Source organism: Notamacropus eugenii, chromosome 2 (assembly GCF_028372415.1).
Source record: "Notamacropus eugenii isolate mMacEug1 chromosome 2, mMacEug1.pri_v2, whole genome shotgun sequence".
Lineage (NCBI taxonomy): Eukaryota > Metazoa > Chordata > Mammalia > Diprotodontia > Macropodidae > Notamacropus > Notamacropus eugenii.
In genome coordinates, this window is record NC_092873.1 from 10,953,573 (window position 1) to 10,967,724 (window position 14,152).

General features: G+C 36.3%; 1 long non-coding RNA gene across 2 annotated transcripts; it reads right to left on the bottom strand.

The window, feature by feature from the left end:
* Window positions 1-44: 44 nt before the first annotated feature.
* Window positions 45-12,822, bottom strand: LOC140524358 (uncharacterized). Of its 2 annotated transcripts, XR_011973688.1 has the most exons (6): window positions 12,579-12,822; window positions 9,147-9,439; window positions 8,470-8,720; window positions 6,489-6,641; window positions 3,021-5,434; window positions 45-1,525 (listed from the first exon to the last, which is right to left on the bottom strand). It is a non-coding gene; the product is annotated as an uncharacterized lncRNA (long non-coding RNA). The 2 variants fall into 2 exon arrangements; XR_011973687.1 differs by lacking the exon at window positions 45-1,525 and having other exon boundaries at window positions 1,536-5,434.
* Between the last annotated feature and the right edge of the window lie 1,330 nt (window positions 12,823-14,152).

Below are 14,152 nucleotides of genomic sequence, written 5' to 3' on the forward strand. Positions count from 1 at the left end.
TTCCATCGTAAAAGCGTTCTCTAACCACTTTTGTGTGAGATAAATTACTCCATTCCACCTGTCCCTTTCTCCTCCTCCCGGTACATTCCTCTCTCAACTTTTATATTACATTTCAATACCATCCTTTGATATTCAGCTCACCCAGTGCCCGCCAGCTATCATAATGAGACAAGTCTCATGAGTTACAAATATTTTTCCATGTAGGAATGTTAACAGTTTCATTTTAATAAGTTATTTATGATATCTCTTTCCTACTTTCCTTTCCATGCTTTTCTTAAGTCTTGTATTTGCAAGATTCTTATTCTGTGGAGCTCTGTTTTACTCAAATATGTATTAAATTCCTCTGCATCATTGAATATAATTTTCCCCCACTCAATTTTGATAGGTAAGTAAGTCTCAGTTTTAATCCTTGCTACTTTGACCTCTAGAATATATTCCAACTTCTCTGACTTTTGTTAATACCCAGGCGCCCAATTCTTATGTTATCGGGATTGTTGTTCCACAATATTTGGATGATTTCTTTCTGGCTGCTTCCAATATTTTATCCTTGACCTGGGAACTCTGGAAGTTGGCTATGACATTCTGGGAGTTTTCCTTTTCATATCTCTTCCAGGAGATGATAGGTGCCTGCTTTCAATTTCTATTTTATCCTCTGTTTCTAGAATATCTAGAATATCAGTTCTCCTTTAGAACTTCTAGAAATATGGATGTAGAGACTCATTTTATATTATGTCTTTAAAGTAGTCGAAGAATTTTTCAATTATCCCTCCTGCATCTATTTTTCCAGGTCAGATGCCTTTTCAGTTAGATATTTCAGATTATATTCTGTTTTATATTCTTTTGGTTTTGCTTAGTAATTTCTTGATTTCTGATACACTCGTTAGCTTCGATTTGCTCCATTCTAATTTTAAGGAATCACTTATTCAACGAACTCTTGAATTTCCTTTCAAATTTGGATGATTCTGCTTTTTAAGGCATTCTTCTCCTCATTGATTTTTTCCACCTCTTTTGACATTTCGTCTAGTCCATTTCTTTTTAACACGTTATTTCCTTCAAGATGCTTTTGGTCTCGTTTAAGAAATTTTTGACTCCTATTTTGCGTATGATTCTTTTTGCCTTACTTTCCTTTCTCTTCCCAGTTTCCCTCTATTTCTCTTATGTGATTTTCAAAATCCTTTCTGAGCTCTTCTATGACCTGAGACCAATTTATACTTGTGTGATATAAAAATCGTATCCCTTTCTTATGATTAAAGAGACTATAATACTCACCTCCCTATTTCCAGGAAACCCATAAGTATTCTTAACAAAAAGAGATGGAAATAGTGACTTTTAAATTCCATTTTCCCTGATTCAAATGATTTGCTACTGTTCTCAGTTCAAGGTCCAGAATTCTGAGAAAGCATTGAAGTTTCTGTTGAGCTCCACTTTTTTACATCATCATTCTTTTTTCCTTAACTGATGTCTAATATTTTCAAATAGCATTTCTGCAGTCACTTGCTTCATTTCCTCTTGTTTCAGAATAAACCTAGGTAAAAATTGCCTTTTTTCAATGACAGTTCAGTGGAAGGAAGTAATAAATGCCATTTGAATATACTCATCTGGATGTCTAAAGGAAAAAGAACGTTCATTTCAGGGGAACTAAATCCATGTAGGGAACTCATTGTCAAGAAACTCCCTCTATTGATGCAGAGTGGTCCGTGCTCTGCCCTTTGAAGTTTACCTTTTTGAATTACCTGTGGCACTGAGAATTTATTGGTCTGCACAGGCCCACAAAGTCAGGACATGTCAGAAATTGATGGGGTGCTTGACTGGATGTGATTGGACTCCAATTCCAAAATCACATTTCTCTTCAAAGATAACATTTGTTCTTAGCCTCAAAACACTATTTCAGGCAGTTCCTCCCCAGTCCAAGGACACGGCCTGCCCCAGCAACAACTATTTTCTCATTTACTGATACCATAGCAAGCTCCAACTATAGAATTCATGAGTTTAAACAGCTGTATGCTGGCTGACCTGGTTGTGTACTTCATCATGACATTTACTACTCACTGACCAATCATATGTGTCTTAGACTTGCATATAAGTACACTACCTTTCATTTATCTTCTCCAGCAAGATATTCATGAGAGCAGGACGGTATTCCTTAGTCAGTCCTGCGGTCAGTGGTCAGTCCTGACCACTAGCTGACTTAGTGATGTTTCAGGCCTAAAATCATACCTCCATGGAGTGGCCCTTATTCGTTTCCAGACGAATGCTGGGTAAAATACCTCCACAGTAGCAAAACTACATGTTCCTTTAAGAGCCTATTTGGCCCATGTTTTACTATAGAAAATGCTCTAGAAACATTACCTGTACACAGATGAGGTTGCAGGTGCCCTAAGGACCCTTGCCTGCTGAAAAATGTAAATCTTTACTTTGAGTTCAAAAATGCTTGAGTCCTTGCATTCATTCGAAGGGAACTGCCGCTTGTACTATGATCTTGGGAACGGTCTCACTGCCCCCCCTTCTAGCCTTCATCAAAATCAGTGAGGAACACATTTTTTATCCAGGCTACTCGAGGCCATTATACTTCTATCAAAAATGGGTCATATTCTTATTTGTGTACAACTTCTTTTTTGTATTCAATGAAAAGAAATTCCATACATTCTATTTAGCTAGAACAACAGATTTTTTTCATTATTCCTGAGTTTTGGCACATTGGCATGACTGGAGAAAAGTGTAGAGGGGGACGTATATAAAATTCTACCCATTTTCCCATTATTATTGATTATTCAGAGTTGATTTTTTTTACTTCATTTTGAAAAATAAAACACAAATAATTCTGCTACAATTTTCAAATTTTACTAAAAATGCATCTCTTCCTGATATCCCTAGAGTACAAATGAAAAAGTAAGGCTCAAAAATAATACTGCTTTAATGACGTAGTCCTTTTGCCCTTCTAACCTGAAATCCTCTGTCACCTTTCTTCAACAGTAAGAAAAATGCTTCCAAGGCTTTATTTAAAATCTCGAGTCTCATACCTGAGGCAACGGAGTTCTCTGTTCCATTCTGCTTTTTGGTGCTTGAACCCAGATATCCTTTGCCCTGTTTCTGGTAATTCCATGAATCTTGGTTTATAAACTCTTAACTTTTCTGGTGAGTAGTGGGCAATTCCTTTTTCACGTTGTATTGATCAGTCCTATCCAAGAACAGCATCCTCAAGTTTCACAAGTTTAATAAGATGTATACAGACAAAAACACAAAATGAAAGTACGAGTATTTTAAAATCTGCAAGACAGTAGCAGTATTCCCAGAACTGAAATACTCTTGCAATGGCAAAATAATATTCACGCATAAATCCGGAGAATATATCAAAATATTACTTTGTCAAAAAAATCACATTGCATATCAGAATAACCTATTTGTCTATGAGCATTGAAGAAAATGAAAAAAGATCCCTGAGGGATAAATTACTTAACAGAAAAAAACATGAAAGCTCAGAATTCTTCACAGTATGAGAAAAATATGTGTGGAAAGAAAATATTCTGATGTGTACTCTGGATGGGACAAATAAGATTAATATAATAGATGATATACCTAATATCTATATATTTCAAATATACTGAATGATTTTATAAGTATCATAAATGCGTTTTATTTTACAAAGTTGTGTGGAAACACGGCTTCTCCTTTAGAGATGTATAATACCAAAAACCATGCAAGATTCATATGGTAATATCAATCTTCATTTATTCATTGGCCAGACTTCTAGTACCTTGAAACAAATATAGCTGAAACAGCAAAGCGAAAAATTCTTCAGAGTATTAAGCAAAAGAGCTGCCCCTTTGCTCTTCAGAGAGGCATGGAGCCAAATTGTTACCTAACCCAGAGGTAGTAACGTGTGTTATGTCAAGTTACAGACTCAACAGATTTGAATATTTGGTTTCCCTTGGTAACTTTCAATTCTTCATGTATTTCAGTGTTTAGCAAAACTGAGGCAACAAGAAAAACTCGGTTGCTAGATGGAGCCACACTGATTGTAGCAGGAAGTGAAGCTGACGGTAAGAGAAATGATAAGCTGAAACATTCAAAACAAAAGAAGAAGCTGTGCACAGAGAAGTCAAAGGACATGTTAATACTGACACAATTGGTATGTGTATAAGGCAGAATCTGAAGCTAGCTGTTCCTGGTATGGTGTCCAGGACACTGTACTATATGTCATGTTGACAGAAGAATTACAAAAATTAGGCAGAACACTGACAAGATTGTTGACATTTTGGGCCATTTTATGGAAGATTTCAGTAATTTAACCATTGTTTTCATGAAAGAGATCACTGCCTGACATCTTGATACTTGAAGTCAAGTCAATCTCTTCAATGGTTCTCCTTTCACCAACCAAGCAAATAAAATTAATGCACCTTACCCTACCATGAAATATTAATAACACACATTATATAATACAACAGTTAGAGGCTTACAAGATACATCCTCCAAAAAAAAAATGCTGTGAAGTATGATATTTTCTTGATTAAGAAATTGAAGCTTCAAGGTTAAATGACTTGGCAACAGACAAAATCTAGGCCCTCGGGTAATTTATAATCCCCTAAGTTTCCATATTTAATTCTCACTGCTAAATAATGTCCAGAAAAACTCGATTTTTCCCTGTCACTTTTCTGCCTTTTTACTCAGTTTCCATAGTTCAAAGGTTCATTTCACCTCCGTATACTCCCAGGATCTATAGCTACTGAATTCATACCTATCCTTTAAAACTCAACTCACATGCTACCTTCACACAGAGGTTATTTTTTCTTGAAAGTTAGTGTTCTTTCCCCCACTGAAACTCGCAGAGCATTATGACTGTGCTTCTCATGCATATGTGTATATACACAAATATACATTTGTATGAATATATATATATAAATACATATATAGGACATGTGTACACATATATCTACTTATGTACACATGCACTTATATTTATATGAATATACATATCGGTATTCGAGTTACTTAGGTAGGGTATAGCCCCTATTAGATTGCATATTCAGTGAGATAACTTATACAAACTTTGTCTATTTAGCACAAAATAGGTACTTAATACTTCTTTTTGAACTGACACAAGTAGAAGATGGCTGAAAAATTTATGACCCTGCAATCAACACAATCCCTTTTGCCTTGGCCAAGGCCTTTCAGTGATTGGCTTGCCTCTATTTTGCTGTGAATGAATGGGATAGGATTGCAGTAGTATCTTCTTGTATACACGCACATCCTTGATTTCTGTTTAGTAGTTATTATGTTTCGAAATTTTAAACTGTACTTACCTTTGCAATCGACACTAAGCTGTTCAATCAATAACAAAATATTCTTACACTTTAAGGGAGATAAATCTTCATCCTTTATCTTTGTCTCAGAGGACTAAGTGAGGTCATCCCAGTCATTTGCACAGCACTTTGTCCTGTAAAATAGGTAACAGTAGGGGAAAATTCAAAAAAAATCAGAAAACTTTAAAAAGATAACAGTGGCTAACATTTCTCTCACACATGAAGGTTTTCATAACACTTTATATACATTATCTTGTGGCATCCTCACAGCCATTTTGTGAGACAAGCATTACTCAAACTCATTTCTCAGTTGTTAGGTGGCTTGTCCAGCACCACAGAGTTAGCTAGGATTCCAAGGACGGATTTTAATGTGAGTAGAAGATAAGGTAGTTCAAAGTTTAATCTAAATTCTTGATGATGAACCTTTTAACTTTCAATGTGCATTACAAATCTAAAATGCAAATAACAGTTTATAGAGTTTATGTATTCTCATTTCAGATATTATAACATGACCTTTATACTAGGCTCGAAAAGTGAAAATAAAGGACAATGACGTATGAAGGTGATATAAACACCAAACTATCCAATATATGTTTAATTTCTGGGTTTTTAAAATTTCTCCTATCTTCATTGAATTTGGCATCCTTTCAGGTTATTTTTATGTAGTGTCTCCCCTCATTTTCCCCGTCTAAATATTAGAGTTATTTACAGTCACACCTCAAATCCATTTATCTGACTGTGACCCTAAAACTCTACTCAAACTGCTTACCCCAAGGTTGCCAATGGTATCTTCACTGCTAAATCCGATTGCACTTTTTGAAGTCTTTCTCTTTCATCATCTGACCTAGCACCACAGCCTTGGTAATGAGGTTGACACAGGCACTGACTGACCTAACTCAGTGTTTGGGAGGGTCCGAAGAATATTATGGGAGAGAAACGGTATTATACTCTTGTACGCCTCTGAAACCTGGACACTATAGCAGGTCCATGCCGGGGAACGGAATCTCTTCTATTTGAATGGTATTAGGATGATTCTGAAGATTATCTAGAAGGCCAAAGAACCAGACTGAGGTCTTTTCTAGATATTGAACTTTCAGGCCTTCAAACTCTCCAACTCTGATGGGCTGGTTATATGGTTGGAATGAAAAACTTACGCTTGCAAAAAAGACTCTTTTATGAAGAACTCACCAAGGGCAAGCATTCACACGGTGGTTAGAAGAAGCAATGCAAGGACATTCTCATGGTCTCTCTTAAGAACTCTGGAATTCATTATGTGACATCGGAGACACTGGCACAGGACTGCTCATCATGGGGTGCCCACATCACAAAAGTTGTTGTGCTCTGTGAACAAATCTGAATTGAGATAGCTCAAAGGAAACACAGGATACCCAAATTTGTTCACAACTACTCACAAGGACCATTTCTGCCTAAAGTGAGGTAGACCATTGCCTATCGGAACCGGTATCATCAGCCACAGTCAGACACACTGAATCTGGACTCAAGCACAAGGACATACATACTGGAAGCATTTTCAGGTTGAGGAAGGATACACTGGAATTGTTATTGGCAACTGGAAGATGGGTTTAATTTCCAGGAGAGAGGGATAGCTTATGCTACTGGATGTGATCAAAGTTGGTCCGTATGTGTACATTCTTGTGGGGATCAATCAAATCCTGGCAATAAGGTGATGATTGTTTTTGTTGAGAAACGAATAAAAAAGTCTCTAGGTAGCTCAGACCAGATGGGGAAAGACACTCGGGTTCAATCTGTATCAGTTTTAGGGAACCTGGGCTAGAGTCTAGACCAATGAATTCAGGGATCCCTGGGATAATTGAACATTTACATATAATCATTTTCATTTCTATTTAACATTTGTTCAGTATTTCCCTTTCTGAAAATTTCAGGGAAAAAAAATGGCTGTTAGGTCAAAGTTTGGTAAACCTTGGGATGGATTACATTATCATATATGTAGTAGTAGGTACTCTGTAACATGAATTGATAGGGTTTTTATTTAGTATGCCTTTAAAAGAAACCAATAAATCAATTTATTGGGAAATGATTATCAGGGAGATGAGCAAAATCCAGGAAAGCTTCCCGGACTTTACACCTGTGGAAGTTTCTGAAGGAAGACAGAGATTTCAACGGATGGCCTGAATGGATACAGAGCAGGACAAAATACAGAGTAACTGAGAGAGCAGTTTGGCTTAAAAATGAGAGTGAAGACGAGCAGGATGAATTAAGACTGGTCAGAGTCCTACTGTCAAGGGTCCTAGAAGGCAGAGCTCCTTCATCTCCTGAACATTTGCTGGAAGGTGTGTTTTTCTGCTGGGCATTGGAAATATTTTTTTAACTTTGTGCATTATCCTATGCACACCACTTTTGAATATCCTTAGACTACATATCAAGATAGCAACATGCCAAGAAAAGGAGGCAAAAGGTGCAAAGAAGGGTGAGAGCAAAAAGCATGATCTATTCTTGAATAAATGAATTTAGGGAGGGAAAACATATGTCTGGGTAAAAGTCAGTAATAAGAACTCCCAGAACAGACTGAGGCCTTCATACCCTCCCTCATACTTTATGAAAGTAAGGGAATTCTTTGTTTCTTTTTCTTCCTGATTCCAATGAACTCATTTCCTACTATCTATATTTCTGACTTCCTATTGCCTACATTTTTCTTCAGTCACTGTTTGCTGTCATCAGCCTATGGAATCTCTTGTCCAAAGTTACAAGAGTGTGAACATTAACAGCCTTTCGAAAGCAGATACATAAGATTGTTTTTTAAAGATGAAGGTTATTACTCATTTTCTTCAGTTTGTGTTTTATCTGATGGACACAGTGAATAAAGAACCAGAGGTTTCGGGATCAGGGGATGAGAGAGACCAGGGAGTAAGCATCAGAGTGAAGACTTGAATTCAGGTCCTCTGCTTCTACAGCCAAGGAAACGTTTCTCCAATGGACCACACTTCATTCCTGTCTACTTAGTTAACATTGAAAAAAAAATTGGTTTACTCATTTGTATTAACGAATATAATCTCTACACTTGACACCGAGTTCCCAATGGTGTCATGGGTTTGTGAGTTAAGGATTTGTTCAGAATCAACATCGAAAAGTTCAAGAGCAATCTGATAAGCTCAAGTATTATTTCCTTAGTGTCTCTGCCTCAGCTTACCTGTATAATTTGTTTGACAATAATTGTCTCATTTTTAAATCTTCAGAAGAAAGCTGGGTATGTTTCTCTCTCTCTCTCCCTCAGTACCGTCTTGATATGAGTTTGTCATTCCTGAGAGTTTGGATTCCAGATCTCTTATTGGTTGCTCCATGTGGTTCCTGAGATAAGCATTCTTATTTTCTAGTTTATAATTATAAATATTTATAATTTATTTTCTCTTCATTGTTCTAACTTGTCTGTCTCTGTTGAGTCTAAAGCAAACGGAAAACAAAGAATGAAATTAAGGAGAAACTGCCCAGTTGTATCGTGGAAATTAACAGATGTCTACTTCTTAGCTTTCATTTTAATTTCAGTCAGGGATTCAGAGACCGATTCTGAATTTCTAAAAATAGATTCGAACTTTGAAAGTACTGATCATAAAGTTCATCTGAATTGAATTTTAGCTAAAAGCAACAACAGCCCTATTTCTACAGGAAGTTAGTCATTAGTTTGCACTTTGGTACTTACTCTGGTGCTAGTATTAGGATCATTACAAAAAACATGTATAATTCCAAAAGTTGTCTTCAACTCCAGAATCTCTCAGAATGTTTAATGTGGGCGTAGAACCGGGAAAAATATCCTAAAATTTCATTTACATTGAAATATTTCACAATCAGAGTGGTGGTAAATGAAGTTACCTGTAGGAATGTATGGAGTTTCTTTGGTTTTTCATCAATTTCCAGCCATGCTCGTTCATCAAGATCATGTTTCTATTCTGTGCCATTTAGCTGCATTTTAGCATAGGAATTTCCACATGATGTCTAATAGTAACGACGTCTTCTTCCAGGTGTTTGCTGTCTGCTTCCAACTGGTCACATTTCTTTTGCAAGATTGTCATGAAAAAAACCTCGTCTTGAAGATTTTGATTTATTGATCCCAAGTGTTTTTAAAATGAAAATGCTGCTTCCAATTGTTGTGTAAGGTATTTAATCTGTATAAAATAACATTATCAAATTACACCAGTTCAATTTAGGTCTTTCAAACTAAAGACTAATTTTAAACTGATAACATTAAATTATTTGGAATTCAGTTGTAATTAAATGCATCATTCTCTACGTATTATAGCTACAAATTGTATTTCTTGAAATGATTATTGAGGTAAAGTGACAAATCAAAAACAAAATTAAGACTGAAATGACAAACCAAGAATTTCTTTGATTCATTCTGATACTCTGTGCAATCCACATTTTGCACTTGATCCCATATTGTCTTCTGTGATCTCTCATTTTCTCATGCATCTTTTTTTCAGCCCTTAATACAGTGAGCAGATATCAAAGAAATTCATATTCGAAGGAGATTAATAAATTCTTCCTCAAGTATGCCAGGTCTAAGGCAGCAAGACATCTCAAAAGGAATTTGGAAAGACATGAAATTTCCTTTCTCATTCTAATGAGAACACTGATTCTATGTTCAGAAACTTCAGTGAGAAAGTAATTACATTTATAGCCATTTGAAGGCCACATGGTAGGATTTTGGGTTACAGAGCCAGGGAAAACCAGAGAGGTCTTTCTCAACACTCAGGTGACAGTACCCAGGGACAGCACATCGTTTCTCAGAGCTTCTGTTGTCAAATGGCCCTCTTCCTGCTCCCCATGTGCTTTAAGAGAATAAACCAACAAGCTAAACAGGACTCGATCATTATTCCTTCAGACCCAGGGGTTAGAGGACAGACTGAAATAAGTGATCAATAAAAAAATATGCCACCACTGCCTTCCAGAGGACCAATCCTCAATAAATGTTAAGAAGTTAATTCTTTATGGTAAATATTGATGAGAACTGCAAGACAGAAGATATCATCTATCAACATTGATGAGAGTTAAGATATGTTTCCAAGGAGTCACTTGACATAGAAAAAAAGAGTATTACTATTAGTTAGCATTTAAATACCACTTTAAGCATTATCAGTGGGAACACATTTGAACACTTGTTTTTCAAAACCTCTCTAGGAGTTTCCCCCAACTCCTGCTGGGAGTTGGGAAAATGTCTCAATATTACCAAACACTAGAATCCTTACAAATTAAGAAATCGTTCAAGATGATTTAGTCAACTTATTGTTCCTCAAGTTCGGGAAAATCTTTGCTTCCCTAAAACAGAAGACTTGAGGCTTATTGTATTCATTACATCATGCTGATTCTGTATTGGGAGAAATACTTCACAAAGTACCAATTCCATTGTACTTTTCCATGGCCTTTTAGACTGTAATTTTACATTCAAATGATACTAGACGGGAATTTTTTTGTTTGTTTTATATTTATGTGTACATATTTACAAATGATTGAACATAACTTATTTATTTAAGACATTATTTATTTTATGTCTTGTTTAGGATGAAGTAGCTTGGTAAACTGCATTGCCTGTTGTATTTCCCATTTCCATGTAAAAACAATTTTATAACATTTGTTTTCAAAACTTTGAGTTCCAAGTTCTCTCCCTTCCTCCCTCCCCACCCACCTTTATTGAGAATTCAAGCAATTCAATATATGTTATACATTTGAAGTCATACTAAATACTTCCAAAATAATCATATTGTGAAAGAATAACTATATTTGCCTCCATCCAATCACACTTCCCATTTATTCTCGTCTCTCATTTCACCCTGTTCCTCCTTCAAAGTGTTTGCTTTGGATTACCCCCTCCCCCAAACTTCTTCCCTTCTGTCAATCCCCCCCTCTTATGCCCTTCCCCTTACTTTCCTGTACGGTAAGATAGATGTCCATACCCAAGAGAGTGTGGATGTTATTCCTTCCTTAAGCTAATTCTGATGATGGTAAGGTTGACTCTCTCACTCTCACCTCCCTCCTCTTCCCGTCCACTGTAAAAGCGTTCTCTTACCACTTTTGTGTGAGATAAATTGCTCCCTTCCACCTGTCCCTTGTTCCTTTCTCCTCCTCCCGGTACATTCCTCTTTCAACTTTTATATTACTTTTCAATACCATCCTTTGATATTCAACTCACCCAGTGCCCGCCAACTATCATAATGAGAAAAGTCTCATGAGTTACAAATTTTTTTCCATATAGTAATGTTAACAGTTTCATTTTAATAAGTTATTTATGATATCTCTTTCCTACTTTCCTTTCCATGCTTTTCTTAAGTCTTGTATTTGTAAGATTCTTTTTCTGTTGAGCTCTGTTTTACTCAAATATGTATTAAATTCCTCTGCATCATTGAATATAATTTTCCCCCACTCAGTTTTGATAGGTAAGTAAGTCTCAGTTTTAATCCTTGCTACTTTGACCTCTAGAATATATTCCAAGTTCTCTGACTTTTATATTGCCCAAGCGCCCAATTCTTGTGGTATTGGGATTGTTGTTCCACAATATTTGCATGATTTCTTTTTGGCTGCTTTTTATCCTTGACCTGGGACCTCTGGAACTTGGCTATGGCATTCTGGGAGGTTTCCTTTTCGTATCTCTTCCGGGAGATGATAGGTGCCTGCTTTCAATTTCTATTTTATCCTCTGTTTCTAGAATATCTAGAATATCAGTTCTCCTTTAGAACTTTTAGAAATATGATGTAGAGACTCTTGTTATATCATGTCTTTGAAGTAGTCGAAGATTTTTTCAATTATTCCTCCTGCATCTATTTTCCAGGTCAGATGTTTTTCGGTTAGATATTTCAGATTATTTTGTGTTTTATATTCTTTTGGTTTTGCTTCGTCATTTCTTCATTTCTGATACACTCTTTATCTTCTGTTTGCTCCATTCTAATTTTAAGGACTCACTTACTCAACGAACTTTCGAGTTTCCTTTAAAATTTGGATGATTCTGCTTTTTAAGGCATTCTTCTCCTCATTGATTTTTTCCACCTCTTTTGCCCTTTGGTCTAGTCCACTTTTTTAACACGTTATTTCCTTCAAGATATTTTTGGTCTCGTTTATGAACTTGTTGACTCCTATTTTGCCTATGATTTTTTTTGCCTTACTCTCTTTTCTCTTCCAAATTTCCCTCTATTTCTCTTATGTGATTTTCAAAATCCTTTCTGAGCTCTTCTATGACCTGGGACCAATTTAGATTTATGTGATATAAAAATCATAGCCCTTTCTTAAGATTAAAAAGACTATAATACTCACCTCCCTATTCCAGGCAACCCATACATATTCTTAACAAAAAGAGATGGAAATCGTGTCTTTTAAATTTCATTTTCCCTGATTCAAATGATTTGCTACTGTTCTCAGTTCAAGGTCCAGAATTCTGAGAAAGCATTGAAGTTTCTGTTGAGCTCCACTTTTTTACATCATCATTCTTTTTTCCTTAACTGATGTCTAATATTTTCAAATAGCATTTCTGCAGTCACTTGCTTCATTTCCTCTTGTTTCAGAGTAAACCTACGTGAAAATTGCCTTTTTTCAATGACAGTTCAGTGGAAGGAAGTAATAAATGCCATTTGAATATACTCATCTGGATGTCTAAAAGAAAAAGAATGTTCATTTCAGCTGAACTAAATCCATGTAGGGAACTCATTGTCAAGAAACTCCCTCTATTGATGCAGAGTGGTCCGTGCTCTACCCCTTGAAGCTTACCTTTTCGTATTACCTGTGGCACTGAGAATTTGTTGGCCTGCACAGGCCCACAAAGTCAGGACATGTTAGAAATTGATGGGGTGCTTGGGTGCATGTGATTGGACTCCTATTCTAAAATCACATTTCTCTTCAAAGATAACATTTGTTCTTAGCCTCAAAACCCTATCTCAGGCAGTTTCCCCCCAGGCCAAGAACACAGCCTGCCCCAGCAACCACTATTTTCTCATTTACTGATACAGTAGCAAGTTCCAACTAGAGAATTCATGAGTTTAAACAGCTGTATGCTGGCTGACCTGTTTGTGTACTTGATCATAATGACATTCACTACTCACTGACCAATCATATGTATCTTAGACTTCGATATAAGTACACTCCCTTTCATTTATCTCCTCCAACAAGATATTCATGAGATCAGGACGGTATTCTTTAGCCAGTCCTGTGGCCAGTGGTCAGTCCTGACCACTAGTTGACTTAGTGAGGTTTCAGGCCTAAAATCATACCTCCATGGAGTGGCACTTATTCGTTTCCAGACGCATGCTGGGTAAAATACCTCCCCAGTAGCAAAACTACATGTTCCTTTAAGAAGTAACCATTCCCTAATCCCACCTTGAATCATCTAGTTAGCCTATTTGACACATGTTTTACTATAGAAAATGCTCTAGAAACATTACCTGTACACAGATAAGGTTGCAGGTGCCCTAAGGACCCTTGTCCGCTGAAAAAGGTAAATCTTTACTTTGAGTTCAGAAATGCTTGAGTCTTTGCATTCATTCGAAGTGAACTGCCCCTTGTACTATGATCTTGGCAAGGGTCTCACTGCCCCCCTTCTAGCCTTCATCAAAATCAGTGAGGAACCCATTTTTTATCCAGGCTACTTTAGGGCATTATAGTTCTATGAAAAATGGGTCATATTCTTATTTGTGTACAACTTCTTTTTTGTATTCAATGAAAAGGAATTCCATAAATTCTATATAGCTAGAACAACAGACTTTTTTCATTATTCCTGAGTTTTGATGCATTGGGATGACTCTGGAGAAATGTGTAGAAGGGCATGTACATAAAATTCTATCCATTTTCCCATCACTATTGATTATTCAGAGTTGACTTTTTTACTTCATTTTGAA